At 39.3% G+C, this 13,393-nt stretch overlaps 1 protein-coding gene across 9 annotated transcripts in view; it reads right to left on the bottom strand.

Annotated features, from left to right (window-relative positions):
* Nucleotides 1–13,393, bottom strand: part of OTUD7A (OTU deubiquitinase 7A) — a 108,728-nt gene that overhangs the window by 70,047 nt on the left and 25,288 nt on the right. For all 9 annotated transcript variants that reach the window (XM_071442048.1, XM_071442042.1, XM_071442047.1 and 6 more), the window contains one exon: nt 2,747–2,819. The gene's annotated coding sequence lies outside the window, so the exon portion shown is untranslated. The remainder of the gene's footprint in view (nt 1–2,746; nt 2,820–13,393) is intronic.

Here is a 13,393-nt window from a genome sequence, read left to right as displayed (position 1 = left end):
CATAATGAAAGAAAAACAAATGGCACTAGAGTGAAACTGAAACAACCACAAGAAAATTTTTCTGGAAAGAACATGAAACATTTACAGTAAGTTCCTATAAAGGTTATTAATACTTTCAAAATTCAACCTGAGCCTTGTTTATGGCATAACCAAAATGTGACAATCTCTGATGACTCATGAAGGGTTTGGTGACAGAAGCAGTATCACCAAGATACTGGGAAGCTTTCTGTACCTTCCCTTTAGCTCCCAGAGCACATGTCACTTTGAGGCAGATGTCTGGTTATGTGTCAGCATCTGTAGTATCAGCATGAAGTCACAGAAAACACAGCAAATGTTTGACTGGTCAAAAGCTAGAGACACCTTTTCACAAGGGAAAACTCTCTTTTTAATCAAGACCTTACACATAGTTCTTTATCACAAAAAACAAAGGCACTTCTCCAGGCCCATGCTAGAAAGATACCAAATCTCAGCTGTCAAGCTGATCAATTATCTACATTCTACATTCATTTTCTGAAATAAGATAGGTACAATCTGAATTGAACCAACAGAGGATGTTATCCCAAATCTCCACCTATCTGCCTTACAGCACTTCCCTAGGAAAAGCAGTCTGCACTGACTCAAAGGTGATGCTAAACCCCAGAAGGCCAGAACAGGTGGATTCCTTCCTTCTCTGCACCACTGGCTTTGGGCCACCTGGTGACACCTGTTCTGCTGATTGTCTGAGTGGTCTGTAAATATGACTGAGAAGTAAATACAAGACCATAAAGCTTGCTTTTGCCTCCCCAATACTGTGAACACCTACACTTTATTAAACATATCCATCTTTTAAAAACACTATTAAATAAGTAGCTCTTTTTTTCCCCTAGCCACTAAAAGCTCAGAATTCTTAATTAAATGATAATGTATGTCCTTCATTCATTCATTCCGAAGTGGCAGAACATTAATGACTTTTGGCATATATATTCCTAATTTCTGATGATTTCTAGTTAACTTATCTGCCCCAAATTTCTGTGAAAAAGCTATTTCTGAACCTCATACACATGCAACCCCCCACAACAGTAACTGAAAGCCAACAGCAAAGCAAGTTCCAGTCATACAGGTACTTCAGTGGTGGGCTGCAGTGGAAAAACCTACTGCTAGAGAGCTGCACAAACTTTAGTGGAGTGCACTGCTGCTAACAGAACTACCCCTTCTGAAAGAATACAGAAGTCGAATTGAAGTTACTCTCCTACACTCTGCACCAACCACACAGTTTGATGACTTCACAGAAAAACACAGCCATAGCTTCACCCTTAAAGGGCAACACTTCATCAACTTCATAGAGACAGCTCCACCTTTACCAATAATAAATGCAATTTAACTTTAAAAAGAATAATATTTTATTAACTGCAAAGCCACCTCTGGATACAAAACCTGACAAGCTCCTAACCCAAAACTAGACCACACAGTACATATGTAGTCTTAAAGACTCACAGCATAAAGTGCAATCTCCTATTGATTTTAGCTTCATCTCGTGAGATCCATTTTCCTTTAAATCCTATTTCACCTAATAAAGCCATTTTCCAGTTGCCGTTCTCCTGATAATGTTAAAAAAAAAAAGACTGACTTAGAGGTTAGTGAGAGCTTCCTATAAAAACTGGGAACCTGCTACTGCTTTACATAATCACAGAACCATTGTTTCTCCTTGATCAGCTTCTTGGAACTGAGGATTGAGGGAGAAGAAGGGGGCACAATGGCCTGGCTCCCCACCATGGTACAGCTGAGCCATGGGGAGGGCAGAGGGCTGCCCTCAAAGCCACTCAGCTGATCCATCTGTGCCCATCTAGGATTCTTCTGGCAGCTCCTCGGGGGTGAGATGTGGGCAGGAAGAAGAATGGTGCATCAAAGACATCAAAACATGCACAAACTCCTGCTTTCCTCAGTGATTGCTTCTACACCATGAAATGCCAGCAGAGCCAACCTGACCTCTGTGCAAGAGAAGGCAATTAAGGAAAAAGAAAAATTACTAAGGGAAATCCTCCTATGATCTAACGAGGGGTGTCTGAGAGTGAGAATATATTTTGAACCACAGGCAATAACTCTTTTATCACCCAAAATATGTACCTATAGCCCAGAAGTCAATGAAGGTTTTCCAGAAAACAATTATTCAAAATCTCTTTTTAGAGGAAAAGCAGAAAGAATTAAACCATCTTTCTTGTTTTTCAGAGATGCTCTAAGTGGAAAACATGATGATTATATGATGAGCTGTCACTCGGCTACAGCCCACTCAGTTCTATTACTGCTTGCTCCAGCTCCTTTAACATTCAGTCATCTCAGTTACCTTTTATACTCATGGCACCCAGGAATTATCAAATGCCCCTTACAACACAGGGCAATCCCTACCCTCAGAGTCCAAGCTGATTTGATCTCTTTGTGCTTTACTGGAATTTAGGACTGTATTGTGAAAGGGAGTAGGAACCCTGTCTCCATATCATTTGAATTCCTGCACCACACAGATTTTTCTCTGCCCTTCCTTTTGCTCTCTAGAAGACTGAGGTCACAAAGTATAGTGCACTATTTGCATATCAAAAGCAGTACCACTTTACATAAAAATGAAAAGCAGGCACTTTTCCGGTTTCAGTGACCCGAGAGCTCAAGATTTTCTTCCTCTGAACCTGTAACTTCAAATTCAGGTGTAACTCAATTCATCAAGACTGATTCAGATAAATATTTTTAAAATTAACAATTTCCCCACTGCCAGTGTTACCTGATACTTCTTTGCCAGAGACATTTTCCTTCCAGACCCTCTTCTGGAGCAGTTAAAGACTTCACTGTTTTATCTGAAAGAACAAATAAGAAACATGCAAACAAGTTCAAAGATCATAAAGAAACAACTCTTATTTATCTCAAGTGATATATAACTTTTTTGAATGCTACATGATGCTACCTCACTTACTGGGAGTTTCAATATCTTCTTCCAGCTGGCCTCCTTGGGCTCAGGTGTGTCAGATTTTATTGTTAAAAGAAGCAGGATGACCTGCTACCTTACACCAGCTAACAAAAGAACACATACACAAAATACTATTCCAGATTACTGTAGCCTCATGCTGAGGTAGCAACCTTGCCCTAAGCTTCTACATGGAGGTGCCTTTTCTGAAGCAAAATGTCCAGCCCTGATGTTAACAGACACAAGTTGTTAGTGCAGGACAGTGAGCACACCATGAACTCTGACCTGTGACCTTCATCAAGCTCCAAGACACCCAGCCTTGACACTTTATTATTGCACCAGTTTTTCTCAGCAGGAGGCAGAACTGATCCAAGCACAAGCCATGCTACCTGCTGAAGTTAACATGTCCCCAATTGTATCACCCCTAACCTTTATACCCTTGATCAGATCAACTGCTATCGATCTAAAACCACCATCCACCCCCAGAAAGCAGAAAGGCAGATGAATACAAGAAGATATTCACAGCTGTGTTTCTGAACAAGACCCTTCCTGCACCATAATAGGGATGTGCAGCCTAGTGCCTGGCATTATCACAGACAGGTGAGACTAAAGATACAAGCTGTGTTGGTCCCTTGCCCTTTTTACTGGTGGTCACGTACAGCACTCACTTTGTGAGTGCACAAAGGCTCCAAAACAGGTAACAAAAAGATGCAATCATGTCCCCTTTCCCCCCTTACATGACTGTGAGATGTGACATCAATTTTAATGACTTCCTTGCCTAGAAATGCACCTGGCCACCCACGCAGGTAGACAGAGCCATGAGGTGGGAAGGGAGAATGACTGACTCAGAGAAACCCCAGCTGTTTACCACCACAGTGTCTCACTACTCCCAACACCAACAGCAGTGGGTGGTGCTCAAACTGTCCTTGACCCTGCCAAATCCCTCTTCCACTACTTCCACTTCCCACCATCAGAAATGTTGATGTGTTCCCAAGTTCTACCATAAGCACATTACCAATTTCATGAGGAAGATCTATCTGCTTCAGATGGTTTAAAAGAAAGGTATGCAATTGTCAAGCTCAGGAGAATCATGCTATAGTGTGACTGCACTGATTACACATTCCTTTGACCTGTTTATCATTCCCTACTCACCCAAAGCCATTGTTAATCCTCAGAGACACCTGATCTGTTTCCTTATATGTCTTCAATTAGATCATTTAAAGAAACTGCACTGGATCAGAAACAAGATCAGTATTTACAATCAGTCTCAGCAAATGTCCTTCCATTTTCCATCTGTTTTTTACTTAAAGCACACAGCATAATACAAGCTTATTAAACACAACACAAAAGTGTTTATGAGTACATTGTTTTTTGCATAGGAATCTTAATCCCCTTGCCTTTTAAAAAAATGTTTCCAAATTCTCACACACATTTCTGTACTAATGCTCTGTGCCTCACACAAAGCCAGTCCTGTCAGGACCATGTTTGAAGAGAAAAGGAACAGAATAGTGGATGCATAAAGATACCATTGCCATCACCCCTTAACCCTTACAGGACTACCACTCACATGAAGTGCCATGTCCTTTTATTGCCCTTTCATCAATAAAAGGGAAAACCTCCTACAAGTGCAAGTTTGCCTTGGCTGCTGAAGTCACACATCTTGCAGTGAATAGTTCTCTTACATGGCTGTCAAAGGAGAGCCTGGATTTGCTAATTATTTGGAGGAAACTACACTCATCTTTCTATAAGGACTTGCTTTTGTGGGTTCTAGATCTGTGCTGATTCTTCCAAGACCCTGAAAAGCTGACATGCTGTACATCAGGTGCTCAGGAACTCAGGATCCACTCTGACTGCACCTGCCTGGCTGGAGACAAGTGTGAGAAAAGCAGCCACATTTCAGTACATTCAGTCCTGCTCTCTGGCAGTCTGCACCAAACACTGATGAAAGAAAAGGATTTTCCTATAAAATTGCATAAACCAGTTAGAGATAAAAGGCATGCAGAACATAAATAAGTACAGACACCCTGCAAAGACCAATGTGACCTAAGGTAGGTTGGAAAACTGCTGGCAGGTTGACAAGAACAATCCCATTCAGACCAAGGCTGACTGGATGCATGTGTTAGGAGTGAGCATTTCTCACAGCTCTATTTCTCAAGAAGCATGGAGAAGCAAATTAAAATTCTCAATTCCAAAAATATATACAAACCTCTTAAAAAAATATCCTAATTCAGCTGTCAAAACTGTCTTTTATGTCGAGCAGTATCTTCAGTGCAGTCCTGCCTGTCTGTCTGCCTGATGTATTCAGAGGTTGTTGCTGGAGTCCCTTCCTCTTGTCTGTCCTATTTAACTAATGCAATTCAAGAGAATAAAATAAACTATTTCTGCAATAGCAGGAAGGCACATAGTGAACTGTGGAATACCAAATCTACCAATTCACTTTATTCCCATAATACTCATAATACTTCTCTGTAACTGACTGACACTAAAACAGAACAAATAATTCAGTAATCACACCTGCACCCAGAACAGTCTGTCTTGTTCAGAACTGAGGTCATCCAGAGAGGGGAATTTGCAGTGCAGCTGCTGTACTTTACATAAACACAGAGCTTCCATGGAAATTTGAATGCTTGCTTCACACCCCTCCTCCCTTTTTTTTTTAAATATCATTTTCCTATATCCTTTGGAAAATTGTAAATTTTATGGGCAGATGTGGGTTTTTTCCTAATATGAGAGGGAAATACATCACAAAATTGTTTTCTCTTGTAAGCAACAGAACTGTCTGATGATTATAGTATGATATTAACAGAAAGTCCTTACATATTGCATATCATAGGAAACAAAATTTTAAACTGTTTAACTCTACTTTTTCAAAAGTAGGCAAGACAGAACTTTAAAGGAGAAATGCCCAATATCTTAGATTAAGTGTTTCAAGCTGATGTTTTATGTTTACATGGTTATAGAGTTTCATTGGCAAAATGACCCAGGATGCCCTCACTTCTTCACAATGCGAAGTTTTGCTCCAAAAATTACCCTCCTCCTACTCCACATTTTTTATTATGATAAATAAAATAGTTACTGTTATTTCTCATGTGCTAAATCAATATTATTTTCACAACACCCTTAATGGTTCCCTTTTATTAAGGGCATTCCCCAGTACATGTCCTCTCAGTCCCTGTGAAAACCACATTCTAAACATTTCTCAAACCATGCTGGTATAAAGTACGAAATTCAGATGTGATGTACAGGATAAGCAATTTAACACTGATAGCTACTATTTAACAAAAACAGTAGAATTCTGCAAAACAACTACATGTTTCCTAAACCCCAAGGTAAGTTCATTACAATATCTATGTGTCTGTGTATCAATAAGCTACATCAAAACATAATTAAGCTCTCATTTTGCAAATAGCTCGGTAAGGGTGCAGAGCCTTATTTACCCATGCTCCTGAAACAGGTTGCAAAGGCAGCTGTTTCAATATTGGCCAGTCTAGGTGTTTTACCTGAGCCCAAGTCCCCCTCTGCAGCAAGCTGGGAAGCCTGCTTCAATAAGCATTCTTAGTAAGACCCATTCAAATTCTCATATTTATTGGCAGAACAAGCAGAAAGTTCAACAACAACAAAAAAAAAGAAGTCTATTTGCATATTTCAATGCATTAAAATGATGCAGGACTTCCATTCTTCTCTATTCAAGTTCCTGTGTATGTGCAAAAGAAGATGAAGAAGTAAAATTTTCCATTTCAACCAGGACTCTTAGAAATGGCATCAAAGGATGAAAATGTGTCTCTACCAGTCCAGCTGAATGTCATCTGTTATAAAAGGTACTTACTAAAATGAGTGGCACAATCACCATTCCCTCAATAACAAAGAATCCTCTCTGAAGCTAAAAAAATTACAACATGGTTGTTTTGCACTTCTACTAAGAGTTCTTGCATTACCTCAGCGTTTGCATCAAAGCTGGTAGTGCAAAGAGGAAAGCAAAGCCCATTTTATGAACTGATGTAATCAAGCCCAGCATCTCTCTGGGGTTTTTTTGTTCCTATGGTGGCAATGACATCAGCCTACTCTGCCTATTCAGTACAGTATGACAGTTCTTCACCTCTGCTCACACATTTCTCTATTCTTTTCCTCCTGCTTGTACATCCTGACACATTAAGAGCCCCTTGCATTTCAATGGGACACAGAACAACACTTGCCTCAAATCCCTCTCCTCACTCTTTTCCTCAATGTTACCAGCTGTCGAGGACAACATCAAAACTTGTCCAGAAAGTGGAAAGAGAGAAAAGAGAAAAATCTCAGGCCCACCAAAACACTGTAAAGGGGCCATGAATTTACAGTGTGGATCCCACACTGTTCAATAATAGCCTGAAGTTAAGTGCAGCAGACAGTGCCACACACAGAGCTGATCTGCAAAGGTCCTGGTTCTGTCCAGCCCGTGGCAAGGGAGATGTTTCCCTCTATGTCTTCAATTAGGGTCAGATGTCAGGGTGCCAATGTTTAATTGGCACCCACAGACATCCACGCTGCAGTTCCAGCAGCAACTCAGTGCTGTATCTTGCCTTCCCACGGCCCCAGATGTGCTTCACAGGGCTCCTACAAACCCAGTGAGTAACTCTGCTTTTCCAAATCAGTTTCTACACCTGTAAAATCAGACTAATTACACTAATCTTAAAAAGAACTTAACATCAACTGAAGAGAAGTCAATTTACTTGCCATTGACATAATCCAGCCCTGGAATTCCCCATCTAATTAATTCTCTCCTCTGAGACACAACATCTAGGCCAGAATACATTAAAGAAAATATATTTACACATGGCAAGTACTGTAAAGCTTAGTGACAAATGTAATCTGTTACTAAAGCCTACCAGCAAGCACACTGTACATTTTGTACATTTTCCTACCAAGAATTTTCTTGGATCTGCTCTGCTGTATAGCACACAAACAAGTAACTGCACAGTCGAAGGTATCAAAACTCATTGAAAAAGATGAAAAAATATCCACCATCAAACCAACCAACCAATTAACCAAACAATCCCCCAATCTCTGCTTCTTCCATCTTTTAAACTACTAGGAGAAACTAATAAATAGAAAAATTTTTTTTTTTTTTACTTTTTCACCAAATTAGATCTTTTACAAGGTTTAAGGAAGACATTATGGAGCACCTAATGCAAACTGCAAGAAACATAACCTTGCTATAGACTGAAAAAATTAAATGTCATGTTAGAGAGTTGTGTACATAAGATTATCACAGATTTCTTATGTTATCCCCTTCATATATTCTTCAGCTGAAGTCAGAGAAATGATTTCCATATCTTCCCTTACAAATGTAGACAATAAGAAAAACATGATTCTCTGTAGATGAACTTCCTACTTCAATCCCTAGAACTGATTTTTATTTCCCAACTGGCCTACCCATTAATAAAAAGGAGCGTAATCCCCCCATATCTGCTATAATTTTTGAGCAGCTTACCAAGTAACATGCAAAGAAATGAGAAAATATTTTAATAAGTAGAAGTCAAATGCATTAGAATAAAAGCATTACAAATATAAAAAATAAAAGTGACTTTTTATGGACAGAAAGAAAATGCTCTGCACACATTAAAATGTATATAGACATGACATGTTTATAGAATCTATATGCAACATATAGGTAGATTACATCTATACTGCATCTATATGCCTGTGTATTATTGATATATTTATACAGATAGAAATATACATAGTTTTATCTCTAGATAATATGCATCTCTTCACTAACATCACTACCACCAAATTTTTTCCCCATTTGGGAGAAGCTGTCATTTTAAAACAGAGAACTTGATACACATTTACCCCTAACCCTATGGTAAGACATGCAGTTAGAGCCTAAAGGATTTATTTAATATTCTTCTTACTAGCAGCTGACAGACATCTGACAACACAGGAATGTAACATTTCATTTAATTTCTCCACTTTCAGGCTGCTTTCCTTGAGCCCCAAATGTTTTAGCAGAAGAAAGAGAAAGACGTTCCACATTTTTTACAGTGGGAAATGGGAAATTTGTTTATAACAAATGGCTCTTGCTTTAATAATTTCTATGAAAAAGTAAGAGGCATTAATTAAAAAAAATATCTTTAGTAGTACTCCATTAGTTTGCTTGTCTCTTTTTTCTTTTTTTTAATTATTTTGTGTGTTAAGGCACCATGTGTGGCAGAAGCCAGTATGAAATTTTCTAGAGGATATTCCATATTATCCCCCCTAAACTTATCATGTATGTATTCTTCTCCCTCTAGCAGAAAGAAGGTAAATTACAACAGAAGACAAATAGCTCTTTTTAGTGTCATATCCCATGCATGAAGCAGTATACAACAAAATGCAATGAGAAAAAATTACAATAATCCCTAAAATGACTGTAAGGTGATTATGTTCCATTTCACTTCCCAAGCCTTCCAGAAGGATTGAATTGTGCCTTTATTTAACCTGCAGTATCTTAAGCAACTCTTCAGGGGGATTTTCTCAGACAGGACACACACACCCTATGACAGAGGTGGAAATGACAAAAGGCAGAGTCTGAACAGCCACAGCTCCCCCCACTCCTGGCAGTGGGGCAGGTGAGCCTATCACATGTCCCTTGGCATTGGGAGAAAGGTGACACTGCCAGGTGTCTTGAACTCCATCCCACTTGGCTTTGTTCCTTTGACAGTTGCATCCAAAGTGTGTGTAATTACTATCGGGGAACCAGCCATTTGCAGAAGCACTTTGGAAGCACCTGAGACTATACACATGAAGTCTGTCAAAAAGTCCAAGGCAACATTGTCAAACACTACAGCAAGTGAGTGTATTTTGAAAAGTAAAGAGCTCTGAAGTGCAGCACAAAGGTCAAAGTAGAGAACAAAATCCTCAGTAGAACTACAGATCAAAATAATTCAAACACAGTGACAAGATGTAAGTAACATGTAATTTGAGGAACCTCAACATTTAAACGTAACAGCTTGGCCAATAGCAGAAATCCATCAGAAACTAAGCTGAGTATGATGGTTATTATTACCTCTAAAGGTAAGTATTTAAGCTCTTTTTGCACTTGTTTGTTAGATTGTATTTTGTCTGAAATGCATATTGTGACCAAGGCAGATGGAGAATGATGAATTATGGGCTTAGAAAGAACAGATAGTGCAATATAGAACCACTATTGCCTCATAATGTTGCCACCTTATTGCAGGGGTTCCCTACTGTTGTCTCCTTATCACAAAAGTTCCAAACCTCCTTGTTGTTTCTCGTGGGCAGCTCCTCAGAGCACTGACTCTTTTTCACAAAGGAGCCAACCGACTCCAGTTCCCTTCTCAAGCAGCCACCCCACCCTTTTATAGCACTCTTCTTCTCATTGATTCAGCTGTGGCCTGGTAAAGGCAGGCCTGCTCCTAATCTTTGATAATTGGCCCAGCTGCAACTCCTTAGGGATAAGATTACTTTCTACACTACCTTTATTTTCTTATATTCTATACCCCTACACATAATATAGATATTACTGTAGCCTATTAAAGAAAAAAGTATCTTTACCCTCACTACAAGTGACTGAACACTGCTCAAGGATAAAACATCTCCAAGGTTGACCTGGCAAAGTGTCATCAACACTACCTTTCACTGAAAGAAAAAGAATCTTTTTGTTAATTAAAAGGCTAAAACTTTGTGTTGTTAGCTGGCTAAGGAAGAATCACATATACAGCAACTTAAATATAATTTGTAAACCTCAGCAAAATATGCCATTCTTCCAGAAAAAAATCAACATGTTCCATAGTGATACTGGCAGAACATCTTTACATATGAATAAAACAGAAATGCATCCAGCATGCACACAGGCCAATGTTCAATAGAAAGATTGTCATCCTGCACTAGTAAAAACCTGTTCAAGTCATGAACAGAACTGTGCCTGCCTGAATCTCCAAATGAGCAACTATGTCACTGACTGGAAGGACACTGGGCAGCACAGGAGAAAACCAGCCCCAGTTTGAGCAGTCAGAAAATACAATGGGGTTTTACAGCTGGAAGGGAATTGAGCAATAGGCTGGAGACAAAACAGTGCAACTGACCATAAATAGAGTTTCAAGTACTACAGAGTTCCAACATTATTATACTAAATTTTAAAAAGAGAGGGCATTGCCTTTTTAAAAAAATTTCCACGTAACAAAACTGTAGCAGTGCCTGGGAAAATGAGCTGTGATCTTCAACAAGGTACATCTGTGACGTAAGTTAATTGGAATATTTCCTGCTGAGACACAAACTGAAACAGAAAAATCCACCATAAGAGGAGAGTGAGATGCCTAATACAGAAGATGAGAAAACAAAATCTCTTTGTCATCTTTCACTCTCTTTTCAGACACTCATCTACCAAAGATGTCAAACAGATAATATGCCAAGGCAGCAACCCAGCAGGACAGGGATACCACATCCTAACCTCCTGCTCTGTAACTCTGCCTTACATGTGGGGCATCATTGAATTACAGTTCAAACTTCAAATGGAACAGAAAAGCTTTTAACACACTACATAAAACAATAAACTAATTAACCCTCGAGCAGACGTGAGAACACACTGTAAATTATCACTGCAATAACACTTACAAAAGTCACAAATAGCTTCAGCAAAGAGCCAGCTGAGATACACTTTGAATAGGGTAGCCAGATTTTCCCGATGCTCAGGGCAGACCAAGTATTTCAGAACAAAAAACCCAGAACAGGAATCCCAAATTGTCCTCATGATTTGCAATGTGCTTCTCAAGAATCTGTGGAGGTTTTTCCAGACAAAAAAAGGTTTCTAGATTAACATGCACATTTTTCCATCTCTAAATCAGAGCTCTGCAATTACTCATGTAACAGGGTAAAGACCGGCTTGGTCCATCTGCTGCCTACTGCAGTGTGGTCCCTTCCCCACCCCCTTTATCTCTACTTAGGTTCCCCAGAACTGATGCACTGGAAATTGAATATGGGAAGAAAGCTTTAATTATGTCTTATATTGCCATTTCTGATTTTCTGTCAGAAAACAAACAGTATTGAGGTCAGACAGGATGCCAAGTTCTCTGTCTTAGGCAAGCTGGATTTCTCTGCCATGTGCAAATCTCTTCTGCACACTCGTGGTACATCTGAGCCGAACACAATTCTAGGATTTCTCTGCATCTCAGAGGAACTGTGACTCCAACTGAATGTCCCATGGCTTGATTAGAGTCACTACTGGAATTGCCAGGCCATCCTCCAAAGGCCTCCCAAAGCACCCAGACAAGAACCAGCCTCACACAAGTTCCAGACACAGAAACCCACAGAGAACAAATCACTGGAGCAGGACCGAACACCCTTCTTTGTTAGAGGCTGAACTTCCTGAGAACTGGTCATTCTGACACCGCCTCCAGGAGGGAAGAATTATCATTCTAGGGATATCAAAATCTTCAGAACACAGATGAAAAAATTCACTATATTAAAATGCTAATTTACTGGTTTTAATTTCCCTAAACTTTAGAAGCTTTTGTGTGTGCTTACCAAGAGAAGAAAATAAAACAAATTTTTCTCTATAGCTTCATCCTCAAAAATAAATAATGCAAGGCTGTCAATATTCTCCAGACCCTTTGAAAATTCTCATTCTAGCTAAATGTTATTTCATTGCTGAAGCAGATATTGATCAATATTCCAGGACAGAGTGAGATCCCTATTCAGATTATCCCTATCTCCCTTATAAAAACATTTCCCAACCACAGGAAGGCAATTCTTGCCTACCATCTTTCATAAGGGATTTATTGTCTAGATCAGCTTAAGGGTCTACATCTGTGTACCAAAGACTTTAATGAATACTGTCAACGTCACAGTAAAAACCAAAATTCTGCTTCTATAACTGCATATTCCTCTGAGACAACAAGAAGAAATCTAATTTGAATTCTATGACTTGCTTATAGAGACAGAACAAACATTATAAATAGTATTAGCCAAAGACACTGAACTACTGACTCCCTGTGTTTATGACCTGAACAGAGGGATGTCATCTAAGGAATAAACCTTAAAGAGATGTCTTGGGAAAAGCTGAACTATACTGCAACCAGTTCTTCCCTAAAATATTTTAATGTCTCCAGAGGACCAAGAAAACAACTTTTAAACTATAACCTGAAACAAGATTTTTGCTGAATTTGTGTAAATTCTTATGGACTTCCACCAGAGGAGCAGTCTAAGCAGAGCTTTACAACCCACCCCAGTATCTGCACCCTCATGGTTTTATCTACATTTCCTGTCTCAGTTTTCTTTCCTAACAAAGGTTTGCAAATTATTTCCAAACAAAGTAGCAAAGAACTGTCTGGGAGCTCAATGAAGACATTTGTCCCTGAATGAATGAAGAAAGCAAAGAGTAATAACACAGAAATTTGTATTTGGAGAGGGCCAGGATTTACTCCATTGGTAATCCTGTCCCCCATGGACATGCATACTCCAAATGCACAGACAATTAGAGCCAAATGGAAC

This window comes from Agelaius tricolor, unplaced genomic scaffold, assembly GCF_023055355.1.
Source record: "Agelaius tricolor isolate 1412-34295 unplaced genomic scaffold, bAgeTri1.0.p SCAF_16, whole genome shotgun sequence".
Classification (NCBI taxonomy): domain Eukaryota; kingdom Metazoa; phylum Chordata; class Aves; order Passeriformes; family Icteridae; genus Agelaius; species Agelaius tricolor.
This window is presented reverse-complemented; position numbering and strand designations above follow the sequence as displayed.